Raw genomic sequence first — 25,484 nt, forward strand, 5'->3', positions numbered from 1 at the left:
TTGGCTAATACTAGCATTAGTCTTTTGACATTAAATGCTAACATAATAACAAAATAGCGATATATATGCTAGTTTGATTTCCCATCTCCCCACCGCTTGGCCATCCCACTGCTTTTGGTTTGTTTTATTGTCACTCTGAACCACTTGGGGGCTTGTTTTTCTGCTTGTTGTCACTTCTTGGTTGAAGAGATTTTCCTCTATTTCCAAACAACTACCAACCACTTATTATTTTCTTGCTTGCAAAATGACTATCAGTAAGTGTTAGAAGCATAAATTCAGTTCACTGTGAGTCTTTCCCAAAATAGTCTTAGTATGAGAAATAAATGAATGGATATACAAAGATGTTGAGAGCATCCACTTGGATGTTGAGTAGTTGGAGGAGAATACATGAATAAGACATCAACGCTTGGATTAAATGTAATACCAGTTACTAGTAATTTTGTTATAACCCATAGAAAGCAATACCAATACATGTTCCAATAGTTGTTTATGTTTATATTTTCTCTGAAAATGAAGTAGCAATTCAATTGTCTTATTTTTTTTCCTTCCTTATTACCAGTAATTTTGTTATAATTGCAAAAAATCAATATACCTGTTATAATTGCAAAAAAGAAATAACAATACATGTTTATATTTTTTAGGGTTTATTCCCTATTTATACCTACAAATCAATTGACTCGATCTATTGACTGGATTATTCCCTAGTGTTGTTATCACCGATTACATGACATTGTGTACCTACAAACAAAAATTTAAACCATTAATAATGAATAGATCATATTCAAATGAATAATAGTAAAATGCTCTCCTACAGAGTAGTCTGAAAGCCTATAAAAAAGATTCTTAAACATCGATTACCTATTCCTATTCTAAGACACACATGACAAAAATAATGGAATGGAGAAAGGGGTCAAACCTCATTTTCTATTAGTGGGACTTGCAATGGAATTGAAATAAAAATTTATAAAAAGCACATATGCCAAAGAAAGCTCTAAAAATACTGTAAATTAAAAATCTCTCTTAATTGGGACATGCTAGAAAATACTTAGAAAGTACTCTTCCTTAACAACATCAGTTAGTTCCTTTATTTTTTGCTCACCAGAAGAGTTGTCTAAAGGTTGATAATTTTTCCTGTCAGCTAATGCCAATTTTTTTAGAGGATTAGGGAGAGCTACTTCCTTCAAATAATTATTTTATAAGTAACTGGTGCAAGTTCCCTACAAGTTATTTCTTAAAATCATAAAAATACCTCTCCAATCTCTCTAATTACTCTATTGCATTTTTATTGTACATAAATAAACCATAATAAAGATCAAAAATGTCCATAGAGGTGTTCTGAACATTTCAGAGCAATGTATCATAGCCTTTGGTAGTCCACGTTCCGATATGTTTGCACTTCCATAGTATGTTTACACCTAACCTAGATATAGTCTAGTGAGTACCGTTCTAGTATGTGAAGCCGGTTGAATTTCCACGATATTGGGTCGAGGTTAGAATCTTAAAATATCTGATGCTACCAAACCAAGAATCTCAACAAGAACTACTTATCACAGTGGAAAATATAAAGCATCAAATCACATATGCACAAGTATACAGTTTTTACAAAACTGTATAATAATTTACAATCCAATCTTCATTATATTAAACCAAATCTGAATAATACAATAGTCTATGGTATATAAGATACAATGAAAAACTTTTCTACAACTTCTATGTCATATATTTTCCAACCGGTCCTTCGCTCCCTTACTGCTCACTAGCTACCCCTTAGTCCTTCAAAGAAAAACACATCGAGACTCCAGGAGGGCTACCACTTAACACTATTGTAAGTCACTTCTACTGCATGTATACTGGTTGATCCAATTTTCTGTCTAGGTTGGCCAATTCCTGAGCTCTAATCTTCCAAGATAGGAATCACTTTTGTCCATCAAAGCGCTGCACTTTCGACACCAATCTTCACCCAATGTTCAACTTTTCTTCATCACTTCAAGACAGCTTATTTAGGGCTACTTTGGGTATCCAACTCACTTCCCTCACTAGATCAATAGAACCCAATAATTCACTGCAATATCTGCTCCCATGAAGGCTCTTGATCACCAAATCAAGCCTCTAAATTGGCTCCCATAGGCTGCTCAACAATCTGATCCAAAAATGATGCAAAACCTAGATCCAACACCTACAAGAATTTCATTACAAACATACTGCAGTTCACTATATGAGGTATGATCCAAGTGATACAAACTAGGCCTGGTTAGGGCATCATTACAATCCCTTTTCTAGCCTTTACTTCTACCGAGATTTGCACCTAAGGACTGTGATTTTCCTTCAATCAGAGGATGTCCCTCCACGTTGCAACTTTTGGGTAGTTTCAAACCCTTAACACATACTTCCCCTCCCTTTATTATGACAGCACCCTACAAGACCTCTACACAAACTTGTGACAACCTATTTTGAGGACTGTCCCTCCCTCAATGAGCCCCCAAACAACCTAAAACTAACCTCTACCTCAGCCCTCTAGGAAGTTACCTTGACCATCCTTCTAGAACTTCAACCTTCTAAGAATCATCCTGAAACAACCTTCAATGCCCACATTATTTTGTTCCTTCTTGTCACGGTTAAAACATAGATTAGTTCTTCCCCCAACAAGCTTGTCATAATGTGTTACAAAAATGGATGGTCTAAATGACCTCCACTCACCTCCCATTTATACACAAATAGAAGGGCTCCATGAATTAATTAAGGGTCATGTATATTGGACAAATTCTTCTCAATCCTACATGACTTGTCTTGTCTAAATATCAATGGCAACTTCAAAAATCCATACCTCACTAAGGACAACTCGAAATTCGACGATTATTGAATCACTGGATCCTCCTTTCCACCCTCTATCATCTCATGCAGTTACATGTCCAATGTTCTCCATTGAATTGCCCCAAATCACGATGGGTGCAAAACCCCAAGCTAACATTCAAAGCACACAAGTGACTCTTGTGGTGCTTTGTCCTCTAATCCCTAAACCCTAGGGCTTGGAGTACCTCCCAAGCTACTAAAAAATCAACACTCCCTCTTACAAAGGGAGGTACTTCCAAAACTAGGAAGTAACTCATCATCATCAACACTACTCATAACACCAGCCCAACTCTTGGCACTCACAATTGCAGCAATCCCTATGAACTATGCCTCTCTCAGAAGTGTCACTGTCACTACTAGAAGTTCCAAACTTATTCTTCTTTTGATGTATCGCTTTCCAATCCTTCCACGATTCCTTCTTGGCAGTTATAGGAGCAATATTATTCCCCACTGATCACGTGCTCTTCTTGGGTTGCAAAGTATCCCTTTGGACCTACGAGCTCCCTCTCGAAGGTGACTCCCTTTGCCTCTCTAGAACCTGGACCTTATTCTCGGGAACCTATACCTACTCCTTTGAAGCCTGCACTTGCACTTTCTTCTCTAGAACCTACACCTGATCCACCTGCTTCTTCTTTCCATGATCCACACACTTTCCCATCAACTTGTAGAGACCATGCTCTCTAACTCCAAGTATAATCCCATCAGACTTAGAGCTTCTAGGTGTGAGTCTTTCCTTCCCATCCTGGAACAAAACCTCAAACGCCTTCTTCTTGATCATCGAGAAAGAAATCACACTATATCTCAGTCTTGGTACAAACAATACAGCTTGGTCCCACATCACTCCTCGTGTCTCCATTATGAGTGGCACAACTCCCCATCCTTAGATCTCCAACTGACTCTTGTCACCTAACACCATGTGCAATTTTGAGTCCCATTCAACTAGAGTCTCAAAAACCTCCAGTGACCCTGTCATATGCTTCAACACACCACTAGACATGTACCATCCATCCTCATCGACAATACCCTATGAGAAATGAGATATCATAGCAAATTCCTCCTCTTCGAATCTCCTAGTGAGATCATCTATCTCAATAGAGGTGGAAACATTGACTGCCTGCTTTCCTTTATTCTTCTCATCATCTGCCTTCTTCTTAATCGGACATCTCAACGAAAAATGACCCATCTCACCATAGTTGAAACACTTGACTTTACTCAACTTCTTCTTTTGCTTACCCTTCACTCACACTGCAAGTGCCATGTCATCATCGAAAGTATCCTTCTTTGGATGAAGATCCTCATTTCAAAACTCTTCATGAATGAAGTCGTTACATAACCTTTTCCAGTCTAGCAACTTCTCTTTGGAAATAACCCCTTTGATGAAGGGATTTCATTCCTTGGTGAACTCTTTCAAAGCAATCCTCACCATATCTCCATATGAAATAGTCACATCGTTGACAACAAGATAATATTTGACCTGAGACAATCTCGTCAGATACAAAGTAACTCCTTCACCCTTTATCATCTTGGTGGACTTCAACTTATCTTCCAATACCAATACTCGATTCTCACTCTTATTCCAGAACAAATTTTGAAGATCCATCCACATCTCATGTGTAGTGTTCCTAGAAAAATGAGGTATTAGGGAATCCTTCACACTATCAAGGATGATCAATCTCTCCCTCATATCCAAATCTTCATATATTTCCAGCTCCTTAGGGTCGATTGGATTCTTGATGGCTTTCTCAAAAAATTCCCAGATCCTGTTGACCTGTAAGACCAACTTAATCCTTTCATTTCATGGACTATAGTGGGACAACCCCTCCAACCTGTCCTCATATGGGACACTAGCCTACAACTTTGACATTGTCACCTACAATGTGATCAATTCCCTCTTAAGATGTACTTTTCTTTACACAACTCTGATTCACTGACTTCCAAAGTAGCTTAGACAAGTTCTGATACCATGTTGAATTTTCACGATCTTAGGTCTAGGTTAGAATATTAAAATCTCTGATGCTACCAAATGAAGAATCTCAACAAGAACTACTTTGTACAATGTAAAATATAAATAAGTAAATAACATATGCACAAGTATGCGCAAATTTTAACAAAAATGTACAATAATGTACAATCCAATCTTCATTATATTAAACCAAATTTGAATAATACAACAATTTATGGTATACAAGATATAATGAAAAAATTTGCTACAACTTCTATGTCGTATCTTGTTGTTGGCTTAGGGGGTCTTGACCCAGGTTCAGAGTTAGTTACGCCAACCAACAAATCCCTACAGTACTGGCCCTTTTGGCAACAACCCGCATAGCATAGGCTACAGTCTCACTCAAAGCAGTACGGGGAGATGCTAGAACCAAGTTTCCGCATACAGAGATTAGTGTGATGTCTTTTAGCACCTCAGATCTACCTTCACAAAAATCTATACACTCTTTGGGCTTACTACTGCAACTCTGTCAAAATGGCCTTTATACCTTTGCGAAGGTCTACAATCAGTCTTTGTGGACATTTAACAGTCGATATATCTACTTATGTGCATCACAAAGTAGTCCTAAATTAGGGTTCGCACAGATTTAATTAAGTTATTCATAAACATTAGAGAATGCATCAAAGTCTTCACGAAATTACATAAACATGCTTGTGTACATCGTTTAATAGTTATTCAATAGAATTGTGCAACGTTCAGTCAATAATCCATAAAACACATTATTCATAGACAACATATAGCATTTAACATAAACATAGATAAAGGAAATATACATAAGAATTCTCTGGTAACTTTCTTTATTGATCTTCAGTTCAGATTTACAGACTCAAAACTACCCTGTGCACTTAGCTGCAGGGGTCCACGCACTCAGCTACAGACTCTACCTAGGCCTCTACGCACCCAGTTTTAGAGACTTTCTTCTCCTATTTGACCCACTTCTTTGCATTGTCACTTCTCTTCTATTGACCCATTACATCCAAGACATGCCTTAGACTCCCTAAGACACACCTATTTATAGCCTTTTTCATACAAGCCCATGGTCGCGGACCATGGGTGGATATCAAAACCGTCTCAAAATTTACATAAACAAGGGGCTAAAACCCCTTTGACTCCTAATTATCTACATGCTCTGCATCCACAAATCACAAATACTTTACACAAGTTACAAAAATATATCAAAACTTGGGTTATCTTAACCCCAAAACTGACCCAAGGGAGCCCATCCCAATAGGCCCCCAACAAAAAGATCGTGACTCACCCTCGCATCACTTGGTAGGCGCTGCGATCTTACTGCGCAGATCCCCCAACTCCACTTGGATTACTGCAAACTCGACATTTCTCTACATAGCTTCCTGCTTGACTTCCTCGACTAAATGTTTTATAGCTGGTCCCTTTGTGACCAACCTCATTGCCTTATGTGTCTACTGCAAGTCTTTAAGCTTATCCTGGATGGTTGTCATGAATTGATAAGCCTCTTCCAACTATGGTTGCAACCTAGCCTTTAGCAAGGCCTCCTTCTTCTATGCTTCGTCTACTTGTGCTAGGAGCTTATTTTCCTCCTGTAATTTGGCTAGGCACTGCACTGGTGCTATGGAGCACGCCGTCACCCTAACTTCATCGTACTACTGCTGCAACTCCCTAACCTCTCTATTCAGTGTCTGTAGGTTTGGATCCACCTGCATATTGGTCACCAACTCCATTGCTTGCTCGAATAATGTCGTGCAATTAGTAATTGTGGCATCCAAAGTAGCCATTCCTTCTTTGATCGCGACTCCACACTACTCCTAGACCTCAGGTGGAGTCATGGATTGAAACTTTCATTACAGCTTGGTGATCTTCATGTTGAGTTAAAATTGAACTCGACCAACCTCTGCTTTAGCTTTGTGCACCCCAGTGGCCAATTTTATGATCTTTGCTTCTGGCTGTGCATCCTCAGGGATATGAAGCTTAGACATTGTCTTGCATGCCCTTGTGACTGCTGACTCTAGTTGTGAACTTTGCACTTGAAAAATATCCTTTTCCTTCAGAGCCTCTTTCTTTTAGTGAACATCTGCTCATTGTTCACTCTGTATTCGTTGATGAGGTTGAGGGTGCGCTTCTCTCGGGCTTGAAATTCATTTACCACCCCTGTAGGCAGTGCGTGGAGTATCTCGTTGGGGAGCACCACTATATTCATCCCGATGTTCTTGATTGTGCTCAGGATGATGTGATCATCAATTGACTCTGCGCGAAGCGACCCATCTGGCAATGCAATAGTCCTAAGGTCTAGGGTCCTTACCAACTCGACTGCTTAGCTTGTCCCAAGTGCCAGGCTCACTTGTTATATGCTCACTTGTCTGGTGCCCACCTATATTCTGCTTGCCTGGATCTGTAGCTCACACATATCCTTTTGGATGCTCCACAACATTTGTATATATTTCTGCTCGAACTGCTACAAAACTTCAGTCGTGGTATCCCTGATTTTATCCCCAATATTTGCAAACTTCGGTTCTGCTTCAGTGCCAATTTTTACTTGCTTTGTTTTCAACGATGAGGTGATGTCTGGGTTGTCTATTTGTGGGCCCTTGACTTCGTGATGCCCTTCCGCCTCCAGAATTTTAATGCTTCTTGGATCTTCTTCCTCCTCTTCAGTGGTCACATTATAGCATTCCAGCACATGGCGTAGTTGGGTGTGTGAGGCTCCCTCCTAAAGTCCTCTAACTACAAACTAAATTTATATAATCTTAAACACAATAAGGTGGGAAATAACTTATTTATATCTAAACATTTCTTTGATGTTAATATAACATTAAAATTTATTTACCAAAAATTACATAAGAATTTCATTTCAACCATTTACATAAATAATCAATAAACAAAGGAATACCTATTCCAATAGCTTAGTTGAGATGCTCCTAAGCTCTTGACTTTGTTGGGATGCTCCTCTTGACTACCCGACTGGATTTTCCTCCTAGCCAACTAGGAAGTATTTCCTAGCCCAGGAAACCTCCACAGGTTCCCTAGCCTTCCGAGCCCAAGTCCAACCAAATGTAGTGTGTCCAATTTTAACAAACACTTTCCATATCCAATTTTGTATTCCCTCATTTATCTCTCCATTCTCTCCCTTCTCTTTCTCCAAATTCCTCCCCAAAACACAATCCTCGAAAACAAGATCAAGACCAAGGATCCCCCTCTCCTCTCATCATCCTCCCCCTTTTATGCCTCTTCCTCCCATCCACCTCAACCACCTATCATTAATGTCATGACTACCCCATCATCCTTTCATTTACTATCCTTGACTTTTCTTATGATATCTTCTCCCAAGTAGATTTGAGAAGACATTTTGGGGATAAGATATGGATATTTAGTTTGGAAATTAATTGGCGAATACCATATCTTCTCCCTAGTATATTTTAAGAAGACATTTTGGGGATAACATATGGATATTGAATTTGGAAATTAATTGGAAAAGACCATATCTTCTCCCAAGTAGATTTTGGGAAGACACCTTGGGATATGGATATTTAAATTAGAATAAATGGAAGGAGACCATATCCTATCCAAAATTAAATTTGAGAAGACAAGTTGGGATTTGAATAATAACAATAATAAAATTTATATCAGTAAATAAATTTATAGTTTCCCAAATGTAGGTATGTACTAATATCTCTTGATAATTATAAGTCAATATTTTTCAGGTAATTTAAACACTAATAAAATTTGCATGATAAGATTAAGTAGGGCATTACATACACCCCTCCTTTAGAAAATTTTGTCCTGAAGTTAGAGTAAAAAGGTACAAGGAGTTCGAAAGCAGATTGACAATAAGGCATAACAAAATAGAGAGAGAGTTATAGTAGTAAAATTAAGTCAGACAATGATACGAGTTCCCATCAAGAGTCTCCAACTAATCTATATCCTCCTATCTTTCCTAACCTACTTACACTCCCACCCTATCCATCCTTTGTTGTCATATACTATGGCTTCAACTATACCAATCTAACGATTAATAAAACGAATATGGTAGAAGCGTTGACTATATCGACCTAACTTCCCTAACAAGCAATAGGCAATTGTCATGACACATCTAGGGGAGTGTGTCAATCAATTTCCTCCCATGATTCCAGGTTTGGAAGTTACATGGTGGGAAATACATCCACCCCTCTTCACAACCACGATCAACACTCTAATATGGACCACACTACAGTGTTGGTTGGATACTTGTCATCGAATAATCCATTCAAGTAGTCTTGCCACCTGCCATTTACATTTTACCCATGCCATAAAAGCGCATATCAAGTAGATACCAAATGTAATAGAACAATGCACATCATACCATTCCTCATTGGATGTCTCGACCTTCCCTAATGAAAGACTAGACCTTGGTTATCATATAGTTCTTTCCAATTTGCAGGTTAGTTCTAATTCATGCATATATATAACAACAAAATAGATATAGATACGTGATCTTAAACATCATATTATTAAGTTTAGTATCCACATGTCATTTTTTTAGTTCATACTAGAGATAAATATTACATTAGATAAATCAAAATTTCACTAAGTCATTCATTAGATAAATCATATCCACTTAAGCCATACATGAAACAACAATAACTCTGATAAGTCATGCACTAGATAAATCATAACCAAGTAAGTCATACATTAGGTCATACATCAAACATTTCAATCATCAATACCTAATCCACATGTGAACAATGAGGACAAATCATCAAGTCTTTTCTTCTTCGCTTGGGATTACTCTTCTTCCATGTCACTTCAACATAGAAAAACTAACTCTTGAAACCTTGTTTCAGCCTTCTAAGGATGACCATAACTTTTATCTTTGTTGGCACAAGGAATGGCCGTAAAATATTGCATGGGTGAAGTATATAGCCCAGAAAAAAAAAACAATCCTTCCAACCTTCAATTTCATTATATTCTTATCCTCTTCTTCTTCGTACTTGTCCTCTTTCTTAGCCAAACTTGTGTGAGTGATAGGTGTGAGCTTGGATGAGGCTAAGTCCTCCTTTATATAGGCTTCTTTGTCCATGATTATAGGCTGACTTGTAACTGCCTTTACACCGACTTGTTGCTTGTGTAGATTGACTTGTTCATTACATTATGACTTGGTCTTGGAGAGTTATTTGACTCAAATGAATTCTTCTTACAATATGTAACATGCCCAAATGGGTCATTCATACATGAAAATGACTTTCTTGACTTGTAGACTCAATGACAAGCCCTAGGAACTCACAATGGTAGCTAAACCAAAAAAAAAAATTCCTTGAGCATGAAACCCATGGCTTAAGAACAACACCAGTAAATTTATTTTTCTTATTACATCAAATACATGAAATCATGATTACATATGTCATTCTGAAGACCAAACCTAGTTACATATTTTGACAGGTTTTGCCTTAGCCTTTGGCCTAACTTCTAGTGTTGTCTGGTTCTTGTGCATTGTGATCTCTACTTTCCTTTATGTTTTTGAATGTATAATTGTTTGATGACATAAATTAATGATGTAAATGTTATAAGGAGACATATATATCAACAACAAGTAATTATCATGAATCAGAAATTCATCCTTGTAACCGAATTTCCAACAATGGCAGCTTATATAACTCAGTCAAACTTCATATTTACTTCTTGAATTCGCACATGTGGAGAAGAATAGAAGTGAGAGAATGTGTGTGATCTGAATTGCTCAAGGTGGAGGAGTCACATGTGTATTTATACTAGTAAAATGGGGTGGACTTTGACCAAGTGTCACACTCATTCATTGGTGGGGATGGCTTCACACCTTGGGGCCTACATGAAGCCAAAAACTAATAATTTTAATTTTAATTTTCACAATCTTCCTTGGCCGACTTGGGAGGGCCTTTTTGGCATGCATGAATATGTCATGACGCTACACAAAAATCAACATGGACATGTGCCAAATTTTCTGTACCAATCATAATGCAAGGCTTCAAAATAGTTTAATAATCAATGCTGGTGTGTGTGTGTGTATAGATATATTACAATTGGGATCATTGAATGAACATAATTTCCTTTGAATGCATTGATTTTGATACTATCCATGGCATATTGTTTATCAAGTATTAGCAGCATAGTCATAATTGTGGAATAGTTTTCACTTGCCAAATTATTTGGTGTATCATGGTTTCATGGTGTTCTGCTAAATGATCATGTAAGAGAATATGTTGAAGATTTGATTTTCCCTCACTGCAATAAAACATTCACAAGCACCTAATTGATCGAATGTGGACAATATATTTTCTTGGTTGTCATAAGAATTTTGGGATTATTTTTCAATTAAAACATCCTGTTGTGTAACAAAATCATGTTTGAAATCTGCAATAAAGTCATCACTCGGTTTGAGGAGTTTCCTTGTCAGTAAAACTTAAGATCAACACCACCTGAGTTAGTTGAATCAAGCACACTAATCCTAGGCCACTTTCTTCTATACTCTTAAGATTACTTCAGGGATTCCCCCCTAGGCTAAAGTAGTTCTTTCCGTTATCCTAAAGTGTGAAGCAAAGCTACCGTGGTGATATTGGGTAGCTTGCCTGATATATCCTTAGGCTTTCCCCTTTGGTAAGGTTAGGATGTTTCCTCTAGAGAGAACCTAAGTGATAACATATCGAAGATAATACTAGCTTCAAAGAAAAAAAAATATGTAGTGCAATGGCCTTGAAAGAGTGTTTAAGCCCTAGGTAACCCTAGGAAAAGTGATAATCTAGAAATCTTAGTTTCATCACTGCTAAGAAGCCATGTGCAATGCCACTAACCAAAATGTCTAGATCAATAACTTAAGCCAGCCCTTGCATGTGGAATTCCACTAGCAAAATTTTTTTTTGGATCCATTGCTAAATTGGGTGAAAAGGATGATCTGAAACACTAGTTCCATAGTTACAAAAGTGATGCAACTGGCAGAATAGTCTTTGATCAACGCACTAAGAAGCGATCTACAAACCCAATTCTACAATGACAAAGCCTAGCGATGCCACCAACTAGATATTCTAAGGCCAACTCAAGGAAAATGCCTTAATAGTCATAAATGGAACCAACTGAAGATCAACAAATCTTGAAAAGGTAAACCTCCAAAGAAAGTGCTCTTCCTTCAACGCAAAATAATCTCTATTCCAAAATTAAAAGTCTTAAGAATAGACACCTGGAATAAACCAGCAAGGAAATCCTCAAGCCGAAGGCTCTAATACTACAGAAGGCATGCAAATCATCTCCAAATAATGCATAGACCAGGGTCAAATAGTTTCAAATAAAGCACCCTTCTCTAGTCAATAACAACACCACGAAGACAGGGAAATACTCAAGTTAGGCTCCCTTTTGCATGCAAACGTTGGCCATAAAAGCACCAACGTAATCATCCCAAAAGGAAGACTCTAACCAGAAGCTCTATTAACCAAAGTCACCCACTCAAAGAACATATTAAGATTCAAAAAGGATATAAAATCAAATGGAACCAATCAGTGAACTCAGATTCTACAATAAGAGAAAATAAATAACAAAGATAGGGCAGCACTAGAGCAACCACGTATAGCACAACCCTAAGAGAGAAAAAAAACAACCAAATACAAGAGTGCTAAAGAGATAGAACCTAAGAACAAGTGAACTATAATTTATGGTGCTCATAAGCTAAATCACTTGTATAATTAATGAAAGAATAATAACATTATATGAAATATTGCAAATGTGAGTTGTGTAAATATGCAACCCAATGGGTCAGGTGCATTCCACAATTGAGATTTTGAGGCCACATTGACTAGGTTAACCTCAACCAAAACTAAATATAGGAATAAGATCAGCCATGGCAGAGAGTAAGCTTGCACCATTTTCAACAAATACAGGGCATTTTCTTTCATCATAGAAATTTTAGTGTCCTGCCTTGTGAGCCCACTTTGGCTTGTGGTTGTTATCTATGTGAATCTATCGTACCATCTTATCAGCAACTGCAGTAGTATTTCACTATGCTAGGATTTCATTCCACATTAATATTCCTTATTCCACTTGTCCTAACTTGTGTACTCTGGTTTATAAGCTTTTTACAATGAAAACAAAAGAAAAAGAAAAGGAACATGAATTTAATCTAATCAATCATTTTGTAGTTGTTCTCACAACATTCATGATATATCTATGGTCTCCATCTAATAATCGAACTAATAGAGTATTGATTTCCTTGTCAAATGAATTAGTTCAGGCTCCCTTAAATTATTGGTTTATTCAAGAAGTGATAGTTGAATATTTCAAAGGAGATTTCTTTTTTGATTGGTGGAAACACAGTGTTGTTATTGCCCCCAGTGGGGCTCAATTTCCCAAGTAACATGTTTCTCGATGTCCCACCTTTTGATAGGTGAACTAACATGTTTGTCCAAAGTCCATTCATAATCATCATTAAGCAAGGAGGGGTTGAATTTAAGGAGGATGTATGATCTTTAAAACATATAAAATACTTATATAAGCACTTACAGTGAATCCACAAAGTACTACCACTTTAACCTTCAAAAATAAAATTGGAGCATCTAAAGCTACATTGATTCAAATTTCAAATAACGGTTCATTGAAGGATCCCTCCTCATATGTGAGTCAAGTTTTAGATTAGGTTTCCTAAAATAATCCTAACCTATAGGACCATAATTGTGCATTTCAAATAAACGGTTATGAGTAAATATAAATAATTTATATATCAATTTGTATTTATTAAAACATACAATATGTTCTCGAACACAACAGTAATGAGTTGATTCAATATATTCCTAATTAGATGGTTGTAAGACAGAAGTATCAAAACAAATGTTCCTCCTGAGATATTTGAAAAGATAAAGTATGCCGAATTAGAGTAAAACAAATGGCTTAAAATCCACTTGAGTTGAACCAACCCTACCTCATTCTTAGGGCTTATTAGGTTTTGTTTGAAATGAATTTGTTCATGTAGATGAGTATATTACGTGGAAAACACAAAGTTTGAAAGATCAGAAAAAAGAAAAATCTTAAACCCTAGAATTTTTCTCTCATTTTAAGAATCAAAGCCAGCATTGTACCTATGTGCTTTTGTAATTTTGCATATATTCAAAACCTCACAAGAATACTAAAAAGAATGAATTTCCAAGAGTCTATTGGTTCACAGTCATTTACGATCCACCTTGCAGTCAATCATTTTCCATGGAAAATTTTAGATGTACAAGACTCAATTCATCGGAATGTATATGAAATCCAAACTATCTATAACAGAGATTAGATTTCTCACTGAAGAGATTGCAAACTGCTAAGATTTTTCAACGAGTACTAACAAACTTTTGTGTCTACAACAAAAGTTCCTTGCTTTTGATGCCAAACATCAAATTGAATCGAGGGAAAGGAGTAAATATTTCAGCACAAATCTTTCCATTAATGAGAGTACAAATTTCAGAATAAATATTTCCATGGTGAAAATTAGGAAAGTTCAATTTTGAAGTAAATGTCAAAGGAAGTGTATTCCAATATCGATAAGGCCTCTTCTTGGGGAGCCATTGCAGTCTAACATTTCCACATGACATTTCAAAATATGATAACTACATAAATCAATATAAAATTTTCCCTAAGATCGGTTAAATACTCTAATAACACAACATTGTAGAAAAGGCTCTTGTAGATAGCAATTCAAACTTCTTGTATAACTGACAATCACTCAATTTTGATCTAGAGTAAGTGGTCTGCAGTTCATTGGATTGGTTGGTTTCTTGTGTAGTAATTGTTTCTGGAGGATATTCATTCAATGTCATTCAAATTTACACTTATGTTCACATACAGGTATCAGAATATTGTTGGATTCTCAAATGAAACTGGGTTTCTGTCATTTGGCGAAAATATTCACATTAACTTGCTTTGAAACATTTTTTTTGCAGCTTGTGTTGTTTGGCCTATGATCATAGCATCACATTCAAAATTTTGGAAGGAAGAAACTTACGAGCAGTTGAAATGAGTAAAATATTTACTCACTGGAATGAAAAATGATATGGCTCAGCAAAAACAGAGGCACTTATTAAACATATGAATTTTAAATAGGAATACAATTTCCAAACAGTCAGCAAATCATTTATTTGACAGGCAGAGACACTCAACATCCCTGGCCTATGGTCAAGGCGCCTATAATTTTCTTTTCTTAACAATGTTTCCTCACACTACAAAATTCAGTATACTAAATGAGTGTTCATATATGATACTTTTCATTTCAAATGAATCTCTACTTAATATACTCTTTTTAGAATAAAGGGTAGTTTCATATAATATGTGAAATTGATGAATGAGTAGTTTTCTATAAATAATAAAACATAAAAGTGATGAACATATAATAGCATTTGAACTATGAAATAGCAATAGTGAGAACCACTGAATTGTAAATTCTACAAATGTAAATAATAAAAGCTTACTCACTCCGATTCCAGATCATAAAAGCTAAAATATGGTGTTCATCTATATTCCATTCAATGGTGAATTAATTCCCATCCATGTGAAAGCTTCTAGTAAGCCTCTAGTTTATAAAATAAATTGCTTTTCTCTTCAAATCAAAATTAGCTACAATTGATGTAAAGCGTGAGTCTTCATGCCAACTCTACACACATTAGAGTTTATGATCACAAGGGCTATCCTCAAGAATTAAGCCACACAGGTAATCATGCCTTTGCAAGTATGAGCAAATTTGAAAAAACATGATTCACAAGGGCATCTTAGTAAAACTTAAAACTCCCCATCTCAGAAATAGAATTAACAGAAACACGTAAGATCTGAAACCCTAGCCCCTAAAATAAGTCATTCCATAGATGGAAAATAAAAGATTCAATTCAATGAATCAAGAGTCCAGAAGGTGTGGAAATGAAGAAAAAAACTCATGCTTCCGTCAGCTTTCCTAGCCTCTCCTCCTTGCAACGCCTCTGGTCTCCAACCATGGAATCAAAATCTTGCAGAAGAGAATCCAACCCTTTCGTTCTGGGTTCAAGAATATTCAATGCATAAACAATACTCTCTATCATGGACAGACAACTGGGCTTAGGCTGGCATCTCACCTCAGAATAAATACTTGGATCCTTCCATGGCAAGCGAAGATGAGGCAACAACCTTAACCAGGGATTCTCAAGATAAACCCTCTTCGCTTTAGCCCATGTCCTGTCCAAAACCACCAAATGTTTAATCTCAACCCCTTGAAATCTAGGCGAGAGGTCCATGGCATTTTCACTGGAGTAAAGTAGGGCACAACCAGATTGAAAATTAAACCACAGAGGAAAATGGATATTACTAGTGCCTTCTAGATTCGAAGCTAGGTGAACCATATAAAATTTTTCGATCCCAAAAGAATTATCTAAGGCTTCTTTCACTATTCGGGTTTCTATAGAACCCTCAAAGGTTTCTATAGATTCATTATTTTGGGTATTATTTTCTTCATTTATTAGGGGAATTAGACCCTTTTAACCCACTCTACTGATGATGCTTCTCTTCGAACCCAGTACTTTAGGGTGGATTTTGTAGCAGACCTCATGTTCAATTTTAGGAATGGAGATCAATTGAAAATTATTTAATCCCAGGGACACCACATGGGCCAATCCAAATGGGTGCTTCTCCTCCTCTGTATGTTGTAGAATGGTTACTCCTATGGCATTTTCCATGTGTTTTTCTATGCGATTGCAAATACAGAGGATTGTGGCCTTGTATCATATATGGCAGAATGCTTTTTTGGGTTCAGGCGATTAATGTTTTCAGTAACTCCCATTGAGATGATTTTATTATTTTTCAGAAACTGTTGAAAATGCAACAAGATGATGGAGCTTAGTGGAAAGGAGTTGCCTTCACTAAGTGGGCCCGCAGGCTATTTTTGGCGCAAAGTCTATTTTTAGACTATGTCTATTTTTAGACATATGAATCATGGTCTATGAGTTGTAGGATGCTATTTGTGGATGATTGGTCATGTTGGTAAAAATAGATGGACTCTATTTTTAGACATATGGGTGGAGTCTATTTTTAGACTGCCAGGCTAAAAATAGAACAATCGAATATTATTAGCTCTTAATAATATTTGGACTATAAACATTATCTTATCCTCTTGGAGCACTTCAGTTTGAGCTACGGATGTGGCACATGCAACTATCAGAAGGAAATACACTTTCCTTATGGGTTAGTTGAGCTATTGCATGATGGACTTCAGTTAGAACTCAAGTGGTTGAGTTTGGTGGAATTGATTGAGGAGTTGATGGAGTTGTGTTCAATTTGACTTGGTTGAACTAGTTGTATTTAGTCTAACTGCAGAATACACTAGTGATGAGTGATGCGAATTAATTATTAATTAATTCACTAATTATTAACTCATAAAGCAACTAAAGAATACATCAGTTAACTCAGTGCATGGACAGTTCAGTGGAGACAGGTGTTAGAGGTGGAGACTGTTATCAGTTGTGACTATAGTTGTGCATGAGATTTGCACAATCAATGATGGAGATTGCCAATGAGGATTGCACAGTACAAGCCAAGGAAAATGAGCTTGGATCATTTACTATTCTTACTTTGGATTGTGCAGTGGAGGCAGGTAGACAACAGAGGAGATTTGAACCTGTGACTTGATTCAGATCTAAGCTAGTTTGTGTGTAACAGGTGGAGATAGTACTGACTACTTATGAGGAGTGTTGTACTATGTATTGTTACATGTTCTCTATCATTATAATATACAGATAGTGCGGGGTTTTCAGCTGTATGCTTTCCCCAGTACATACTGTGTTAATGTGCGCATGCGATTGATGTTTCATTGTTTTTAATTACGCAAAATTGATGATCAACGTAGAGGAGGTTATGTATTATGCATGCATTCCGCAATAGTGTATAATCAGGATAATCTTTGTGAATAAGTGTCATATTATTCAAAATTTCTACATGGTATAAGAGCAGAGTTGATCATTAGATCTATTATTCAGAAAGTGTTTACATTTTATTTCTTCAGGCAGAGTTTGTAATCAGTCTAGGTAGCCTTTGGATTCATCCTTCTTTTGGAAGGTGAGATATCCGGTAAAAGCCCATACAGCTAATCTCTGTACGAGAAATACTTTGTTCTCACGAATTTTAGATCAGAAGCGGTTGAGTTTTGAGCTGGTGGAATTCGAATTTGCAACAATGTTTTCTTGGTGTCAAAGTTGAAATGTCTTTCAACGGATTGCGATTGGAGTATACCCTTGAAGGCAGCTCGAAATATATTGCATGGAAAGACAGGATGGAGGCAGTGTTAGATGAAAATGGGTTGAAGGAGTTCATAGATGTTGAGGTCCCAAAGCCTACTAATGCTACTCATGTTGAGGTTTGGCAAAAGAAGACAACAAAGTGTCGAAGGATTCTGTTGGAGGGCATGTAGGATCACATTGTATCCAACCTGCATGGAAAGGCTTCTCCATACTTGATGTGGAAAGCGTTGACAGATTTATTCCAAAGCAAGAGCGACCAGAGGAAGTTGGCACAAACTTAGAAACATTAAGTGTGAGAATGGAGACAGTATGCCCAAGTATCTCATGAAGTTCACCCAATGCCGGGATGAGCTGGGAAGTGTGGGGTTTGACTGTCGATGATGAGGACTTGGTGAGCTTGGCTCTCCTTGGTCTTCCGAATAGATGGCATTCCTATCAGGACTCTATCAATGGTCGGGAGAAATTTCCAGGATGGGAGAGACTTTGGATGGATCTTGTGCAAGAGGAGATCAGGTGGAATACCAGGGACAAATCTTCATCAAAGGCATCTGATGAAGAAAATTGCGCTTTGGCTGCCAAAGAAAAGAAGGGGAAGGAGAAGGGTTCTCTTTCCGAATCAAGTTCTTCCAATGATGGGAAGAAAGTTGACAAATCGAAAGTGAGATGCTTTCATTGTCATGAGGTGGGCCATTATGCTGCAAATTGTCCATGGAGGAAATCCAAGAAGGGATCCGGGGAAGGATCTGAAGGTGAGGCACTTGCTTCACAGTTTGAGTTGGATTTCACACTCTTTGCATGCATGGTTTCATCCATGGTGGGAATTGGTTGGTTTCTTGATAGTGGAGCTTATTTCCACGTGACCGGTGACAAGAGTTTGTTCAGTATTTTGGAGGAGAAAGATCTCCAGATACTCATAGCGACGGGTAATGATGAGAAGTATAGTGTGTTAGGTGTAGGCACGGTTATTTTTTAGAGGGAGCATGGAGCTTGCCTTACCTTGACCGATGTCAAGTATGTACTAGGGCTGACGAGAAACTTGGTGTCGATCGCGATGCTGGAAGATAGAGGCTATGATGTAGTCTTCAGTAAGGGAAATGTTTTCCTTGGACACATCATCACTAGACAGGTGAAGCAGATTGGTTCACAAATCAAGAACCTGTATGCTCTTGAGGTTCAATATGCATGAAAAGCCTTGAGTAGCGAGGCAACTGATGGAGACTTGGTGGTTGAGAGGGAGCGTATATTACCTCTCAACATGCAGAGCCAGAAGAAGTCTCAGACGATTGTGGAGGAGCCACGATTGGTGCAGCAGCTTCAGGAGGTTGTGGAGCAACCACAATAGGGGAAGCTGAGAGGAGATCGAGTAGAGGCATCTACTCATGCAGAGACCTCCAGTAGGGGGAAACTTCGAGCTAGGCGGGCAGAGGGATCACATGCAACCATACCTCTAGGTAGAAGGTGGGGTGATATAGAGTGAGCATCCCAAGGAGGAGGGGCAGGATCGTTGAGGTACCCAACCTCTTAGATGAGACCTTGCTATGGGAGCCCCAATGTGGAGTAGCAGGAATTGACTGATTGGGTAGAGAAAGATGTGGATGGAGCAGTAGAGAGAGCGACAGTGCAAGGAATCCCAGGATAGCGCATAGCTAGCAGGCTGCAGCAATGCGAGAGGCACAAGTGTTTTGCATAGTGCTAGGTGGAACAAAGAAGTGTGCAATGGTGCGAGATGCATGGAGATGTTGCAGTAGCGCAGATGTCAGAGAGGGAGAACTTGTCAGTAGCAGGTAGATCTTTAGCATCAAAGTATGTTCCTAGCCCAACAAAGTGGTCCATTGGGAGTGTTTTTGTTCCAAGTGTTGTTGGAGTAAGTGGACCGGGCAAATGTGTTGCATGCAGAGCATTCCAGAGTGGCAGGATAGGGGTTGCAGATAATCCATATCTTGTTGAGAGGGAGTGTTGAAAATGCAACAAGATGATGGAGCTTAGTGGAAAGGAGTTGCCTTCAGTAAGTGGGCTCGCAGGCTATTTTTGGCGCAAAGTCTATTTTTAGACATATGGATCATGGTTTATGAGTTGCAAGATGCTATTTGTGGATGATTGGTCATGTTGGTAATTATAGATGGACTTCTATTTTTAGATATATGGGTAGAGTCTATTTTTAGACTGCCAGGCTAAAAATAGAACAGTCGAATATTATTAGCTCTTAATAATATTTGGACTATAAACATTATCTTATCCTCTTGGAGCACTTCAGTTCGAGCTACAGATGTGGCACATGCAACTGGCAGAAGGAAATACGCTTTTCTTATGGGTCAGTTGAGCTATTGCATGATGGACTTCAGTTAGAACTCAAGTGGTTGAGTTTGGTGGAGTTGATTAAGGAGTTGATGGAGTGTGTTTAGTTTGACTTGGTTGAACTAGTTGTATTTAGTCTAACTGAAGAATACACTAGTGATGAGTGATGTGAAATAATTATTAATTAATTCACTAATTATTAACTCATAAAGCAACTAAAGAATACATTAGTTAACTCAGTGCATGGACAGTTCAGTGGAGACAGGTGTTATAGGTGGAGAATGCTATCAGTTGTGACTATATTTGTGCATGAGATTTGCACAATCAATGATGGAGATTGCCAATGAGGATTGCGAAGTAAAAGCCAAGGAAAAGGAGCTTGGATCATTTACTATTCTTACTTTGGATTGCGCAGTGGAGGCACGCAGACAGTGGAGGACATTTGAACCTCTGACTTGATTCAGATCTGAGCTAGTTTGTGTGTAACAGGTGGAGATAGTACTGAGTACTTGTGAGGAGTATTGTACTATGTACTGTTACATGTTCTCTATCATTATAATATACAGATAGTGTGGGATTTTCAGCTATATGCTTTCCCTAGTACATACTGTGTTAATGTGCACATGCGATTGATGTTTCATTGTTTTTAATTCCGCAGAATTGATGATCAATGTAGAGGAGGTTATGTATTATGCATGCATTCCACAATAGTGTATAATCGGGATAATCTCTGTGAATAAGTGTCATATTATTCAAAATTTCTACAAAAACTTGGAACTACACTGACTAATGCTGCGAAAGAATAATAGTCAAGGACAATATACTTATGTTTAAAGAGGAAATTTGAAGACAGTGAGGAGGACTGTACAAGCATTTTGATCATAAACCCATACTTGAGCAGGATGGCCTTATATGGAAACGTTCTTCCTATCAGGTAGGTCTTGGTGGGTATATTTGTATGGCTTAATGAGGTCTCCAATTCAAGTCCAAGCAGCACCATTGTTGTTCAAGTCCAGGTGGCGTAATTTCTTTTATCCTCCGTGTTTGAAAATCTATCCATGTACATCTATGGACTATTAACCAGAACGGACTATTATTCTTGCAGACTTGCAAGCGCTAGTATATTTTCTAACATCTTCATCTCTTAAAAAAGCATACTGAGACTTCTAGAAGCTTAGACTGAGACCATGAATAGATTTTCCTAAATTTGAGTGCCCCTGAATTTGCTGGCCATGGAAGCTTTGAATCGAACTATAAATTTCACATTTGTAAGATGTGGAAATGATCCTATGTTTTCGAATGGGAAAAACCCAGGGAGATGCCTGTGCTATCATAGTGGCTGTAGCTTATTTGCCACGCATTTACATCCCTTATCAATGTCGATGTTAAGCAGGAGGTTAGATAAGCGCAAAGGATATTTAGTAATTGCAGCCTTTGAGCGAATCAGTGGAGCTCCCAGGCATCGGAACGCGTTGTGACCTAAATTCATCGAGCAAATTAAGGTAAGAGAACCCAGTTCAATGCTTGAAAATAATAGTAATATTATTAGCAATGAGAATTCAATGGAAGAAAAAATGATTGAGGGTTTGGAAAATAAGTCCAGTGAGAGTTTAGAAAATAACTCCAGTGAGGATTAGAAGAAGGTTACGGTGGCAGGTTGGGAGAAAATGTATATATTATTGTAGAAAAAAGGGATTAATTCATTATGATTAAGTCGATTGGTTTGGCTACAAATTTTGAATTTGAAATTGTATTTTTTTAATTTTTTTAGTAGGTAGGCTTCAAGGTCCAGATTTTGAACCTAAGCTCTGATACCACATGTGAGGCTCCCTTCTAAGGTCCTCTAACTAAAAACTACATTTCTCTAATTTTAAACACAATAAGGTGGGAAATAACTTATTTGTATCTAAACATTTCTTTGATGATAATATACCATTAAAATTTATTTACCACAAATTAAATAAGGAAGAATTTCATTACAACCATTTATATATGTAATCAATAAACAAAGGAATACATGTTCTAATAGCTTAGTTGAGATGCTCCCGAGCTCTTGATTCTATTGGGATTCTCCTCTTGACCATTCGATTGGATTTTCCTCCCAACCAACTAGGAATTATTTCCTAGCCCATGGAACCTTCACAGGTTCCCTAACACTCCGAGCCCAAGTCCAACTAGATGTAGTGTGTCCAAGTTTAACAAACACTCTCCAGATCCAAGTTTGTATTCCCTCACTTATCTCTCCATTCTCTCCCTTCTCTTTCTCCACATTCCTCCCCAAAACACAATCCTCCAAAACAAAATCAAGACCAAGGATCCCCCTCTCCTCTCATCATCCTTCCCCTTTTATGCCTCTTCCTCCCATCCACCTCAACCACCTATCATTAATGTCATGACTACACCCTCATCCTTTCATTTAGTAGCATTGACTTTTCTTACCATATCTTCTCCCAAGTAGATTTGAGAAGACATTTTGGGGATAAGATATGGATACTTAATTTGGAAATTAATTGGAGAATACCATATCTTCTCCCAAGTAGATTTGAGAAGACATTTTGGGGATAAGATATGGATATTTAATTTGGAAATTAATTGGAGAAGACCATATCTTCTTCCAAGTAGATTTTGAGAAGACACCTTGGGATATGGATATTTAAATTGGAATAAATGGAAGGAGACCATATCCTATTCAAATTAAATTTCAGAACACAAGTTGGGAATTGAATAATAACAATAATAAATTTATATTAGTAAATAATTTTACAGTCTCCCAAATGTAGGTATGTACCAATATTTCTTGATAATTATAAGTCAATATTTTCAAGTAATTTAAACACTAATAAAATTTGCATGATAAGATTAAGTAGGGCATTACAAGGTGCTCCATTCTAGGTGGATCCATTCCATAGGTTCTTGCAACGTTCTGAAGATAACTGACTTAATCTCCTATAGAGCTTCATCAATGCTTGTGAAGCCATCTTCAAAACTAAAGGTCAATAAGAACTTTTCCCTTAATACATCCCACTTCGCGGTGCCATGGCGGAGCTCCATTTCCATATACTAGTTCATGAGAATTGTATCCAATGTATGGCAGAATAGGTGTACCTACTCTGGTTGTGGTTCTGTCTTGCACGCTTTAGTCCGTTTTTCTAAGTGGTCATGCAAATCATCCTTCCCGCTATATTTCTCAGTAAATCTAGTGTTAGGGTGCCCAAACCATAACCTCCTCATTCTTTTGTAATCTCGCCATCCATCAAAGCTATCCTTGTGCGTACCCCACCATTGCACAAGTGTAGCGCACAATGCCAAATCTAATGCTTGGAAGCAGTGATCCTCAGGGACTTCACGTTCAAATGCATCCAAAAACTTATCCACATTAGTTAACCCAACATAATAGGGTAAGTTACTTACCTCCGATGAAACACATCACATTAACTTTGTCATCATATTGCATCACAACGTGGATACTTCATGCAAACGATTCTACCAATGTTGCAACTCTTCGTCTGAATTAGAGGTGCAGGAACTCTACTGGTCCCATGAAAACCATTCATTTGCTGTCAGATTGATCTAGTCTTGATTTCGTGCTATTATTTTGTAGATTTGATCCAGTTCATCCTCACTTTCTTCATAATCGTGGACTAGTTCAGTGTAGTGCACCCCTTCTGTACGGTCCAACAACACTACAACCCGAAGCAATTTCCTTTCAAACGACATTGTCCTCTTCTTAAAATTGATGAGCCCACTCATATCAATGGCCCAGTCAATTCCCAGGAGCACGGGTTATGGATTACTATCATCAACGATCTCTATCACCTCAAAGTCAGCCATCGTGCTTGCACCTTCTATATCAGCTGTTACTCCATAAAATCATCCCATAGGGATGATTTTCTGCTTGTCCACCATTCTGAGCTGAATCAGAGACCACTACAATGAAAGTCTCCCCATTCATTCCCATTTTTGTTTTGGAAATACGTTCTCATCCGACCCCAAGTCGAAGATAACTTGGTCCATCTCATAATCTCCTATCTGTGCAGTGAGCCTCATCTTGCGCCTTGTTCTTTCCCTATGTTTGCCAGTTTTTCTGACCACCCAGAGTCCACTAGGGACCTTCTCTTTGCTGGCACATTTATTTATCAACTCCTGCAAACCTTCCACAGCTTTTCTGTCATGTAGGAGCTTTATGCAAGTCTCCAAAAACGTAGTAATAACAAAGGGATCAACCTCTGCAGGTGCGCTAGTTTCTTGCACCTTATGCTAACTTCCTAAGGTGGACGCCTCAGTGAAGCTTTTATTGGCCTCTATAAATGTTTCCTTCATGTGATTTAGATCAAAACTCACTTCCTTCTCTAGGGCCTTGTGGACCCATCTGTCCTCTTCAGGCTTTTTACCTTTATCATCGTCGATCATTATTCCGCTTCACAGCACTATATTCACACTTTGATCTTCCTCACGAGGCTCAACTCTCATCATCTGTAGGTTCTGCGTAGGATGCTGAGGTTTTGCTTTCTTTTTTTACATTTTAGTTATCAGCATTGGGCATTCTTCTATGGTATGGTCAAACTGGCTACAATATTGACATGACGGGCGTGTATGATTTTGAAACTCCCATGCATAGTGCCCTGCTGTTCCATAGTTGTACCATATAACCTAACCCTGACCTCTATGAGGCCCTCATCCTCCTCGACCTCATCCTCATCCTTGATAGCCTCCATGTGCTCCTTCGGCGCCATGCTCTAGAGGCCAAGTTTCTGCTTGCATCCAGTATGTAGATGTTCTTTCCATCATCACCTCATAGCTGCAATAGTAGTGCTCATTGTGGTCCACGGATTTGCAGAAGTTACAGAACAACTGTTGGGGTGTCTAGACAAAATTTTGATGTAAATGAAAATTATCCATTGTGTGTTATCCAACAACCTCACAAATAGTGCACCATAGCGCAACCCCCACGCTCGACCTTTCTGGAGCTTTTGGCCTCATGGGAATTGGTCCCCCTCCTGTAATATAATTCGAGTACATGGGATAGTATTCTTTATCCTGCCCCTGGTTCTTTCACTTCAGACACCAAACTTTCACGCGCACCTCTGGTTTAGTCTCCTTTTCTTTCTTCAAGCTCTACAATTCTAAGCAGAGGCTCT

The 25,484-nt window shown here is 38.0% G+C and overlaps 1 pseudogene; it reads right to left on the reverse strand.

The window, feature by feature from the left end:
- Positions 1–15,433: 15,433 nt before the first annotated feature.
- On the reverse strand, positions 15,434–25,079 carry LOC149145006 (uncharacterized; annotated as a pseudogene).
- Positions 25,080–25,484: the final 405 nt, after the last annotated feature.

The sequence above is a fragment of the Pinus tabuliformis genome, chromosome X (assembly GCF_031772625.1).
Source record: "Pinus tabuliformis cultivar Carrire ecotype Pingquan chromosome X, CPIR1, whole genome shotgun sequence".
In the NCBI taxonomy this organism is placed as follows: domain Eukaryota; kingdom Viridiplantae; phylum Streptophyta; class Pinopsida; order Pinales; family Pinaceae; genus Pinus; species Pinus tabuliformis.